Source organism: Aegilops tauschii, chromosome 5 (genome assembly GCF_002575655.3).
Source record: "Aegilops tauschii subsp. strangulata cultivar AL8/78 chromosome 5, Aet v6.0, whole genome shotgun sequence".
NCBI lineage: Eukaryota > Viridiplantae > Streptophyta > Magnoliopsida > Poales > Poaceae > Aegilops > Aegilops tauschii.
In genome coordinates this window covers 308,518,019-308,529,670 of record NC_053039.3, presented here as the reverse complement: position 1 = coordinate 308,529,670, position 11,652 = coordinate 308,518,019, and the positions used below count along the sequence as shown (strand labels likewise).

Sequence of the window (11,652 nt, the reverse complement as noted above, 5' to 3'; positions counted from 1 at the left end):
TCTTCATCACTAGACAAATCAATGGGGTCTTCCTCATTGCACAGAACGGCAGCAGGAGTCAGTTCATGACCAGAAATCTTCTTGGGCTTCTTGGTCTTCTTGGAGACATGAGACAAACCTTCAGACTGCACACTGGGTTCAGGAGGTGCAGTCTTCAACGTCTTCACAGTTGAAGCTTTTGGTGTGGCAGAGGGCTTCAAAGCTTTTGACTTCTTTTTCTTCTACTTCGGTGGAGCTGGCGCATCTTTGGAGTCTGCGTCATCAGCGGATTGCTCCACTGTGGCCCTCTGAGCAGTAATGTGGGAGAGGAGCCCATCAAAGCTAGTGAAGGGGCCGATGACATTCGGATTGGCATCGCGAGTGCCATCCTGCCTTGGAGCAGACGGACCAGGGTTGAAGTTGAGTCCAAAATCCCTTTTATTCTTGGCAGCTGACTCTTTGGCAAACTGATAGTTTTTTTGAACCTGAAACAGTAGGAGCACCTCCTACCGCAATTGAATTAAAAGAATAAAAGTCTGCCAATTACATAGTTATTTACATTCACCCCATTTTGGGGTTGGGGGGGAGTTGGTTTGTTACAAGGTATGTAAGAGAGAAGGAATGAGGTGCTTGTGTTTCTGCTTAACCCTATAAGCTAGGAGAGAGTAGTCCTCTTTGAATCTTTTCAGCCAGGAGTCCTTGGATGGTGCTATACCTCTGAAGTGCTTGTTGTTTCGTTCCTTCCAAATGCTCCAGGCTGCTAGAAGAAAAGTTTACATAAACAGTGGCCGAGCCCATGTCTCTTTGCCAACCTCAATATTTTGAAGCCTGGTCCCCCCTTGTTGCCAGGACAAGCCGAAGCTCGCCCAGCAAGGTTGAGTGAACTGACATTCAAAGAACAAATGCTCAACTGTCTCTTCAATGTGCAGTCCACACAGGATACAATCATGGTCATCCCCAATATTGTAGTGTCTCCTCTTGAGCATGTTTCTTGTGTTTAAGCGGTCAGAGAGGAGCAGCCATCCAAATACTTTGATCTTCATTGTGGACTTGGATTTCCATAACCATCGGAAAGATTGATGTGCCACTGTGTCTCTAAAGTAGAAGGAGTAGTATTTGTGCGTCGTGAAGGTGGAGGACCCCCAGACATACGTCCACTAATCCTGATCTTGGCGGCTGTCAGAGATGTTTATTGCCGCGGTGTCCAATTGAATTTGTCTGACCTCTGCATGCGCTTGCGGGGACAGTGGTAGGTGAAAGGCCTCTCCGAGCGCCGTGATGCTCAAGAATTCCCGAACAAATATATCTTCGTTATTTGCGAAGGAAAAAGCTCTTGGGTACACTTCTGATAAAATTTGATCACCCAAAGATCTTTCCAGAATAGCACTATGCCACCATGAAGTATTTGTGCTTGCATGATTCCTCGAAATGTGGGCATTAGTTTGGCAACATCTCTCCACCAGAATGATCCACAAGCGTCCATGGTGTGGGGTATCTTATTTTCGTAATACGTGGACCAGATGAGTTCTACCCAAGGCAAATCAGAGTGGTTATAGAACTTATGAAGATATTTCAAAAGGAGTGCATCCCCTTGAATTTTGAGGTTAAGAACACCAAGGCCACCAGAAGCCTTGGGTCGGCACACCATATCCCACAAAGCAAGAGAGTTGCATTTGTCCCCTTGTTCTGTTTTTTTGGTCCATAGGCATTTCCGTCGAATTTTGTCAATAAGTTCAATGATTTTTGCTGGAAGCCGAAGTGTGAACAGAGCAAAAATGGCTAGAGAAGTAATGACCGAGTTTAGGAGTGAAAGTTTGCCTCCATAGGAAATCATGTTCAACGTGGCTGATAACCTCCTTTCAATGCTACACACCAGTGGCATTAGCTCTTGAACTGTGGGTTTTGTTGTGCCCAAAGGGAGTCCTAGGTAAGTGAAGGGCATTTTGCCTACCACACATCCAAGAACATTAGCCAATTCCTCACATTTGGTAGCCTCGCAGTTGATAGGAATGAGTGTGGATTTATTGAAGTTGATTTTGAGCCCAATGGAAGTGGCATAATCTTCTAGGATTTTTTTGACTGTGATCACTTGCTGCGTGCATGCAGGAAGAATAATGAGCGTGTCATCGGCATACTGGATGACCGGGTAATCTTTTTGAGCTGGGGATGGAAAGGGCAATTGAATTTGGCCTTGTGCGAAGGCATCATTGATTGCAGCTTGAAGCAACTCTGCTGCTAGAATGAAGATGAGCGGTGAGAGGGGATCACCTTGTCTGACGCCACACTTGCAAAAGAATTGTCGACCAGGTGTGCCATTTAGCAGAACTGAGGATTTTCCAGAGGAAAAAATGCATTTAATCCATCCAATCCATTTTTCATTGAAGCCCATACTTCTCATAATCTCAATCATCGCTTCATGATCAATCGTGTCGAAAGCCTTGGCGAAGTCTAATTTTAGCAGAACAATTTCTTTTCTCGAGGAGTGACATTGATATATGTATTCATATGCCCAAGCAAGGCAGTCTTGGATTGAGCGCCCTTTGAGAAATCCGTATTGATTTCTGTGGATAATTTTGAGGATGACTTTTTGTAAGCGATTGGCTAGGAGTTTGGTGATTACCTTAAGACAGCAATTGAGCAAAGTGATGGGTCTGTAATCATTAACATTCTCTGGGGAGCCAATTTTGGGTATTAAGGTGATGAAGCCGTCATTGATACTTTCAAGGTTTAGCCCTCCATCAAAGAATTGATTGCAAAGGTTATAGAAATCCTCTTTAATAATTGACCAACAACGTTTTAGGAAGATTCCTGTGAAACCGTCAGGGCCAGGAGCTCTTTCGGCAGGCATTTCTCTTATTACATTGTCAATTTCCTCATGTGAAAATGGGGCTGTTAGAGTATCAAGCCCATCACATTTTTTGATAATTCTCGTCAGATCAAATTTCATGTCATGAGGAGTTGATGTGCCAGGTCTGCTTTTGTATGTGTGGAAAATGATGGATTTTTTACCAGCGTGATCTTCAACCACGGATCCATCCAGGGTGCATAGCGTAGCAATATTATTTCTATTGTAGCGCTTGGAGAGATTGTATTCACGACACCATAACATCGATGATGGGTTGGCATTCTCAGGCTTCGGTCCATGGACCATGCATGGGTAGAAGCCTTGGGCAATAGCCTCAGGCTTCGATTTGGGCTGCGGATTCTTGTACAGTATATCACCCCATGGGCGCTTTATTGCGTTCTTCTCAGCATATTCGGCAGTGACGAAGTTGTACTCGAACCACTGTTCTGCCCAATATCTTCGAATCCATTGGATTCGGGTCTTGCGCTGATTGTAGTTTTCCTCAGGATCAGTTTTGTACATTTCATACAAACCCGGAGGCAGATCTAGAGCTGTTGTCGGCGTTCTGGGAACGGGGGTCCCCAGACTTGCCTGCCTGCGGCCCACGGCGTGGCTATGCTGCAGGCCTGTACGGCCCATCTTCATCAGCGAGACATTCAAGACCCTCGCAAGGGGCCAAGCCTCGCGAGGTGGACGGCACAAGACCTCCTCAGGGGCGGCCTCACCGGGCTGCCTCGCGAGGAGCGGAGAAATCAAGGCAGGGCAAACCTCGCGAGGCTCTCGTGACGTGAGCCATGACGATCAAGATCAGGCGAGCGCTAGCGCGTGCAGCGTCCTTGTTTCCTCTTTGGTGCTAAGGAGGCAAGTGCAGGCGCGGAGTACCGAGGCATCAAGCAAAGGTTTCCATATCAGTGCAACGAGACCAAGACTAGCAGGACGGCGGGACGGAGGCCACCATGGAGCCCAAGACGGCGTCACCACCAGAGCCTTTTGCAGGCGAAGACCACTTTTGTCAGGATAAGCTGTACTAGTTGTCCCCTTTCAAATTGGCCATTGTTGGCTCCCTTCCCGCTCAATATTTGGGGAGAGGACCAGGTCCTATATAAGTAGAGCTAGCCATCACCATAGAAAACAACTCATTGAGAGGCATCTCACCCACACAAGTTCGTCAAGCACAAGAACACCTCAACCTCAGGAGGTTGTTCTTCCCCTTGTACTGTTCACCATCAGCCCAAGAGGCAATCCACCACCACCACACTGGAGTAGGGTATTACACCACAACGGTGGCCCAAACCAGTATAAATTTTGTGTCCTTTGTGCTGTGAGTTTGTCGAGTTCGTCCGCGAGATCTTAGCGAGCTATGGCGTGGATAGGTAGGGAGGAAATCTTCGCGCGCACCCCAGTGTTCGAACCTTGAGGGTTTTGCCGGAACCCATGATCCGACATTCGGCGCGCCAGGTAGGGGTGCGCCGCAGCTTCCTTTCCGTCGTTTCACGTCCAGTTGCTCCGTCGTCTCCATGGCAGACGCTCGTCGTGCTCGTGCTGAGCGCCGGGCTGCCCTAGCCACCCGCGTCGCTCAGACGGCTCCCGTTGGTGGGCCACCTCGTCGTTCTCCATCTCCTGCCACCAACGCCGCAACCGGCCCGGCGGGGAACGAGCAGCAAGTGTCCTCACTGCACCCCTCGGTGCGGCGGGACGGCAGCACCGCCACTCCATCGCTGACCCCGACCGGTTCCTCGTGTTGGGGAACGTGGCAATAATTCAAAATTTTCCTACGTGTCACCAAGATCAATATAGGAGATGCTAGCAATGAGAGAGAGGGAGTGCATCTTCATACCCATGAAGATCGCTAGGCGGAAGCGTTACAAGAACGCGGTTGATGGAGTCGTACTCGCAGCGATTCAAATCGCGGAAGATCCGATCTAGCGCCGAACGGACGACGCCTCCGCGTTCAACACACGTACAGCCCGGGACGGCTCCTCCTTCTTGATCCAGCCAGGGGAGAGGAGAAGTTGAGGGAGAACTCCAGCAGCACGACGGCGTGTTTGCGATGGAGCTCGTGGTTATCCGACAGAGCTTCGCTAAGCACTACGGAGGAGGAGGAGTAGTTGGAGGAGGAGAGGGCTGCGCCAGGGAAGGGGTGCGGCTGCCCTCTATCTCCCTCACTATATATAGGGGGAAGGGGGTTGGAGGAGGCACCCTAGGGTTCCCTAGGGGAGGGGCGGCGGCCACAGGGGAAACCCTAGATGGGTTTGGGCGCCCCCACCCCTAGGAAACTTGCCCCCCAAGCCGGGAGGGGCGGCTGCCCTAGGGGAGGCGCCCCCACCTCTCCACGTTACGTGAGAGGGGGTGGGAGGGGCGCACAACCCCTTAGTGGGCTGGTGTGCCCCTCCCCTTGGCCCATAAGGCCCCCCAACGCTTGCCGGGGCCTCCGAAACCCCTTTCGGACACGTTGGTCGTCACCCGGTACTCCCAGAACAATTCCGGACTCCAATACCCTTCGTCCAATATATCGATCTTCACCTCCGGACCATTCCGGAGTTCCTCGTCACGTCCGGGATCTCATCCGGGACTCCGAACAACCTTTGGTAACCACATACTATTTCCCATAACAACTCTAGCGTCACCGAACCTTAAGTGTGTAGACCCTACGGGTTCCGGAACCATGTCGACATGACCAAGACGTTCTCCGGCCAATAACCAACAGCGGGATCTGGATACCCATGTTGGCTCCCACATGTTCCACGATGATCTCATGGGATGAACCACGATGTCGAGGATTCAATCAATCCCGTATGCAATTCCCTTTGTCTATCGATATGTTACTTGCCCGAGATTCGATCGTCGGTATCCCAATACCTTGTTCAATCTCGTTACCGGAAAGTATGTTTACTCATACCGCAATGCATGATCCCGTGACTAACTCCTTAGTCACATTGAGCTCATTATGATGATGCATTACCGAGTGGGCCCGGAGATACCTCTCCATCATACGGAGTGACACATCCCAGTCTCGATTCGTGCCAACCCAACAGACACTTTCGGAGATACCTGTAGTGCACCTTTATAGCCACGCAGTTACGTTGTGACGTTTGGTACACCCAAAGCATTCCTACGGTATCCGGGAGTTGCACAATCTCATGGTCTAAGGAAATGATACTTGACATTAGAAAAGCTCTTAGCAAACGAACTACACGATCTTGTGATATGCTTAGGATTGGGTCTTGTCCATCACATCATTCTCCTAATGATGTCATCCCGTTATCAATGACATCCAATGTCCATGGTCAGGAAACCATAACCATCTATTGATCAACGAGCTAGTCAACTAGAGGCTTACTAGGGACATGTTGTGGTCTATGTATTCACACATGTATTACGGTTTCGAGTTAATACAATTATAGCATGAACAATAGACAATTATCATGAATAAGGAAATACAATAATAACCATTTTATTATTGCCTCTAGGGCATATTTCCGATAGTCTCCCACTTGCACTAGAGTCAATAATCTTGTTCACATCACTATGTGATTGTAATGAATCCAACACCCATGGGGTTTGTTCATATCTCGCTTGTGAGAGAGGTTATTAGTCAACGGGTCTGAACCTTTCAGATCCGTGTGTGCTTTACAAATCTCTATGTCATCTTGTAGATGCATCTACCACGCGCTACTTGGAGCTATTCCAAATAACTGCTCTACTATACGAATCCGGTTTACTACTCAGAGTCATCTGGATTAGTGTCAAAGTTTGCATCAATGTAACCCTTTACGACGAACTCCTTTACCACCTCCATAATCGAGAAAATTCCTTAGTCCACTAGTTACTAAGGATAAGTTCGACCGTTGTAATGTGATCCATTCCTGGATCACTCTTGTACCCCTTGACTTACTCATGGCAAGGCACACTTCAGGTGCGGTACACATCATAGCATAATGTAGAGCCTACGTCTAAAGCATAGGGGACAACCTTCGTCCTTTTTCTCTCTTCTGCCGTGGTCATGTTTTGAGTCTTACTGAATACTCACACCTTGTAACACAGCCAAGAACTCCTTCTTTGTTGATCTATTTTGAACTCCTACAAAATCTTGTCACGGTATGTATTCATTTGAAAGTACTATTAAGCGTTTTTGATCTATCCTTATAGATCTTGATGCTCAATGTTCAAGTAGCTTAATCCAGGTTTTCCATTGAAAAACACTTTTCAAATAACCATGTATGCTTTCCAGAAATTCTACATCATTTCTGATCAACAATATGTTAACAACATATACTCATAAAAAATTCTATAGTGCTCCCACTCACTTCTTTGGAAATACAAGTTTCTCATAAACTTTGTAAAAACCCAAAATCTTTGATCATCTCATCAAAGCGTACATTCCAACTCCGAGATGCTTACTCCAGTCCTTAGAAGGATTGCTGGAGCTTTGCATACTTCTTAGCATCTTTCAGGATTGACAAAACCTTCTGGTTGTATCACATACAACCTTTCCTCAAGAAAATCGTCGAGGAAACAATGTTTTTTGACATCCTATCTGCAAGATTTCATAAATAATGCAGTAACTGCTAATATAATTCCGACAGACTCTTAGCATCGCTACGAGTGAGAAAATCTCATCGTAGTCAGCTCCTTGAACTTGTCGGAAAACATCTTAACGACAAGTCGAGCTTTCTTAATGGTGACACTTACCATCATTGTCCGTCTTCCTTTTAAAATCCATCTGCACCCAACAGCCTTACGACCATCAAGTAGTTGTTCCAAAGTCTATACTTTGTTTTTATACATGGATCCTCTCTCGGATTTTATGGCCTCGAGCCATTCGTCGAAATCCAGGCCCACCATCGCTTCTCCATAGCTCGTAGGTTCATTGTTGTCTAGCAACATGACTTCCAAGATAGGATTACGTACCACTCTGAAGTAGTACGCATCCTTGTCGACCTACGAGGTTTGGTAGTGACTTGATCCGAAGTTTCATGATCACTATCATAAGCTTCCACTTCAATTGGTGTAGGTGCCACGGGAACAACTTCCTGTGCCCTGCTACACACTAGTTGAAGTGACGGTTCAATAACCTCATCAAGTCTCCACCACCCTCCCACTCAATTCTTTCGAGAGAAACTTTTCCTCGAGAAAGGACCTGTTTCTAGAAACAATCACTTTGCTTCCGGATCTGAAATCGGAGGTATACCCAACTGTTTTGGGTATTCTATGAAGATGCATTTATCCGCTTTGGGTTCGAGCTTATCAGCCAGAAACTTTTTCACATAAGCGTCGCAGCCCCAAACTTTTAAGAAACGACAGCTTAGGTTTCTCTAAACCATAGTTCATACGGTGTCGTCTCAACGAAATTGCGTGGTGCCCTATTTAAAGTGAATGCAGTTGTCTCTAATGCCTAACCCATAAACGATAGTGGTAATTCGATAAGAGACATCATGGTATGCACCATATCCAATAGGGTGCAGTTATGATGTTCGGACACACCATCACACTATGGTGTTCCAGGCAGTATTAGTTGTGAAACAATTTCCACAATGTCTTAATTGTGTGCCAAACTCGTAACTCAGATATTCATCTCTATGATCATATCATAGACATTTTATCCTCTTGTCACGACGATCTTCAACTTCACTCTGAAATTACTTAAACCTTTCAATAATTCAGACTTGTGTTTCATCAAGTAAATATACTCAGCATCTACTCAAATCATCTGTGAAGTAAGAACATAACGATATCCACTGCGTGCCTCAGCACTCATTGGACTGCACACATCAAAATGTATTACTTCCAACAAGTTGCTTTCTTGTTCCATCTTACTGAAAACGAGGCCTTTCAGTCATCTTGCCCATGTGGTATGATTTGCATGTCTCAAGTGATTCAAAATCAAGTGAGTCCAAACGATCCATCTGTATGGAGTTTCTTCATGCATATCTACCAATAGACATGGTTCGCATGTCTCAATCTTTTCAAAAACGAGTGAGTCCAAAGATCCATCAACATGGAGCTTCTTCATGCGTTTTATACCAATATGACTCAAATGGCAGTGCCACAAGTATGTGGTACTATCATTACTATTTTATATCTTTTGGCATGAACATGTGTATCACTACGATCGAGATTCAATAAACCATTCATTTTAGGTGCGAAACCATTGAAGGTATTATTCAAATAAACAAAGTAACCATTATTCTCCTTAAATGAATAACCGTATTGCGATAAACATAATCCAATCATGTCTATGCTCAACGCAAACACCAAATAACAATTATTTAGGTTTAACACCAATTCCGATGGTAGAGGGAGCGTGCGATGTTTGATCACATCAACCTTGGAAACACTTCCAACACATATCGTCATCTCACCTTTAGCTAGTCTCCGTAGCCTTTTATTTTGAGTTACTAACACTTAGCAACCGAACCGGTATTTATTACCCTGGTGCTACTAGGAGTACTAGTAAAGTACACAATAATATAACGTATATTCAAAATACTTCTGTCAACCTTGCCAGCCTTCTCATCTACCAAGTATCTAGGGTAGTTCTGCTTCAGTGACCGCTCCCCTCATTATAGAAGCACTTAGTCTTGGGTTTGGGTTCCACCTTGGGTTTCTTCACTAGAGCAGCAACTGATTTGCCGTTTCATGAAGTATCCCTTCTTTCCCTTGCCCTTCTTGAAACTAGTGGTTTTACTAACCATCAACAATTGATGCTCCTACTTGATTTCTACTTTTGCGCTGTCAAACATCGTGAGTTGCTCAACGATCATCATGTCTATCCCTGATATGTTATAGTTCATCACAAAGCTCTAATAGATTGGTGGCAGTGACTATGGAGAACCATCACTATCTCATCTGGAAGATTAACTCCCACTCGATTCAAGCGATTGTAGTACTCAGACAATCTGAGCACATGCTCAACGATTGAGCTTTTCTACCTTAGTTTGCAGGCTTAAGAAACTTGTCAGAGGTCTCCTACCTCTTGACGTGGGCACTAGTCTGAAATCCCATTTTCAGTCTTTGGAACATCTCATATGTTTTGCGACGTTTCAAAAACGTCTTTGGTGCCACAATTTTAAACTGTTAGCATTACGCACTGAACTATCACGTAGTCATCAAAACGTGTATGTCAGATGTTTCGCAACATCTACAGATGACGCTCGAGGTTCAGCACACCGAGCGGTGCATTAAGGACATAAGCCTTCTCCGCAGCAATGAGGATAATCCTCGGTTTATGGACCCAGTCCACATAATTTCTACTATCAACTTTCAACTAAATTTTCTCTAGGAACATATCTTAAATAGTAGAACTAAAGCGTAAGCTACAACATAATTTGCAAAGACCTTTTGACTATGTTCATGATAATTAAGTTCATCTGGTTATTTAATGAACTCCCACTTAGATAGACATCCCTCTAGTCATCTAAGTGATACATGACCCGAGTCAACTAGGCCGTGTCCGATCATCACGTGAGACGGACTAGTCATCATCGGTGAACATCTTCATGTTGATCGTATCTACTATACGACTCATGTTCGACCTTTCGGTCTCTTGTGTTCCGAGGCCATGTCTGCACATGCTAGGCTCGTCAAGTCAACCTAAGTGTTTCACATGTGTAAATCTGGCTTACGCCCATTGTATGCGAACGTTAGAATCTATCACACCCGATCATCACGTGGTGCTTCGAAACAACGAACCTTCGCAACGGTGCACAGTTAGGGGGAACACATCTCTTGAAATTTTAGTGAGGGATCATCTTATTTATGCTACCCGTCGTTCTAAGCAAATAAGATGTAAACATGACAAACATCACATGCAAATCATAAAGTGACATGATATGGCCAATATCATCTTGCGCCTTTTGATCTCCATCTTCGAGGCGCGGCATGATCACCTTCATCACTGGCATGACACCATGATCTCCATCATCGTGTCTTCATGAAGTTGTCTCGCCAACTATTACTTCTACTACTATGGCTAACGGTTAGCAACAAAGTAAAGTAATTACATGGCATTTTTCATTGACACGCAGGTCATACAATAAATTAAGACAACTCCTATGGCTCCTGCCGGTTGTCATACTCATCGACATGCAAGTCGTGATTCCTATTACAAGAACATGATCAATCTCATACATCACATATATATAATTCATCACATCCTTTTGGCCATATCACCTCACATAGCATACCCTGCAAAAACAAGTTAGACGTCCTCTAATTGTTGTTGCATGTTTTACGTGGCTGCTATGGGTTTCTAGCAAGAAGGTTTCTTACCTATGCAAAACCACAATGGTGATATGCTAATTGCTATTTACCCTTCATAAGGACCCTCTTCATCGAATCCGATCCAACTAAAGTGGGAGAGACAGACACCCGCTAGCCACCTTATGCATCAAGTGCATGTCAGTTGGTAGAACCTGTCTCACGTAAGAGAACGTGTAAGGTCGATCCGGGCTGCTTCATCCCACAATGCCACCGAATCAAGATAAGACTAGTAACAGTAAGCAAATTGAACAAATCATCGCCCACAACTACTTTGTGTTCTACTCGTGCATAGAATCTACGCATAGACCTAGCTCATGATGCCACTGTTGGGGAACGTGGCAATAATTCAAAATTTTCCTACGTGTCACCAAGATCAATCTAGGAGATGCTAGCAATGAGAGAGAGGGAGTGCATCTTCATACCCTTGAAGATCGCTAGGTGGAAGCGTTACAAGAACGCGGTTGATGGAGTCGTACTCGCGGCGATTCAAATCGCGGAAGATCCGATCTAGCGCCGAACGGACAGCGCCTCCGCGTTTAACACACGTACAGCCCGGGGACGTCTCC

At 45.6% G+C, this 11,652-nt stretch overlaps 1 pseudogene; it reads right to left on the bottom strand.

Moving 5' to 3' along the window:
• Positions 1 to 575: 575 nt before the first annotated feature.
• On the bottom strand, positions 576 to 3,346 carry LOC120964761 (uncharacterized; annotated as a pseudogene).
• Positions 3,347 to 11,652: the final 8,306 nt, after the last annotated feature.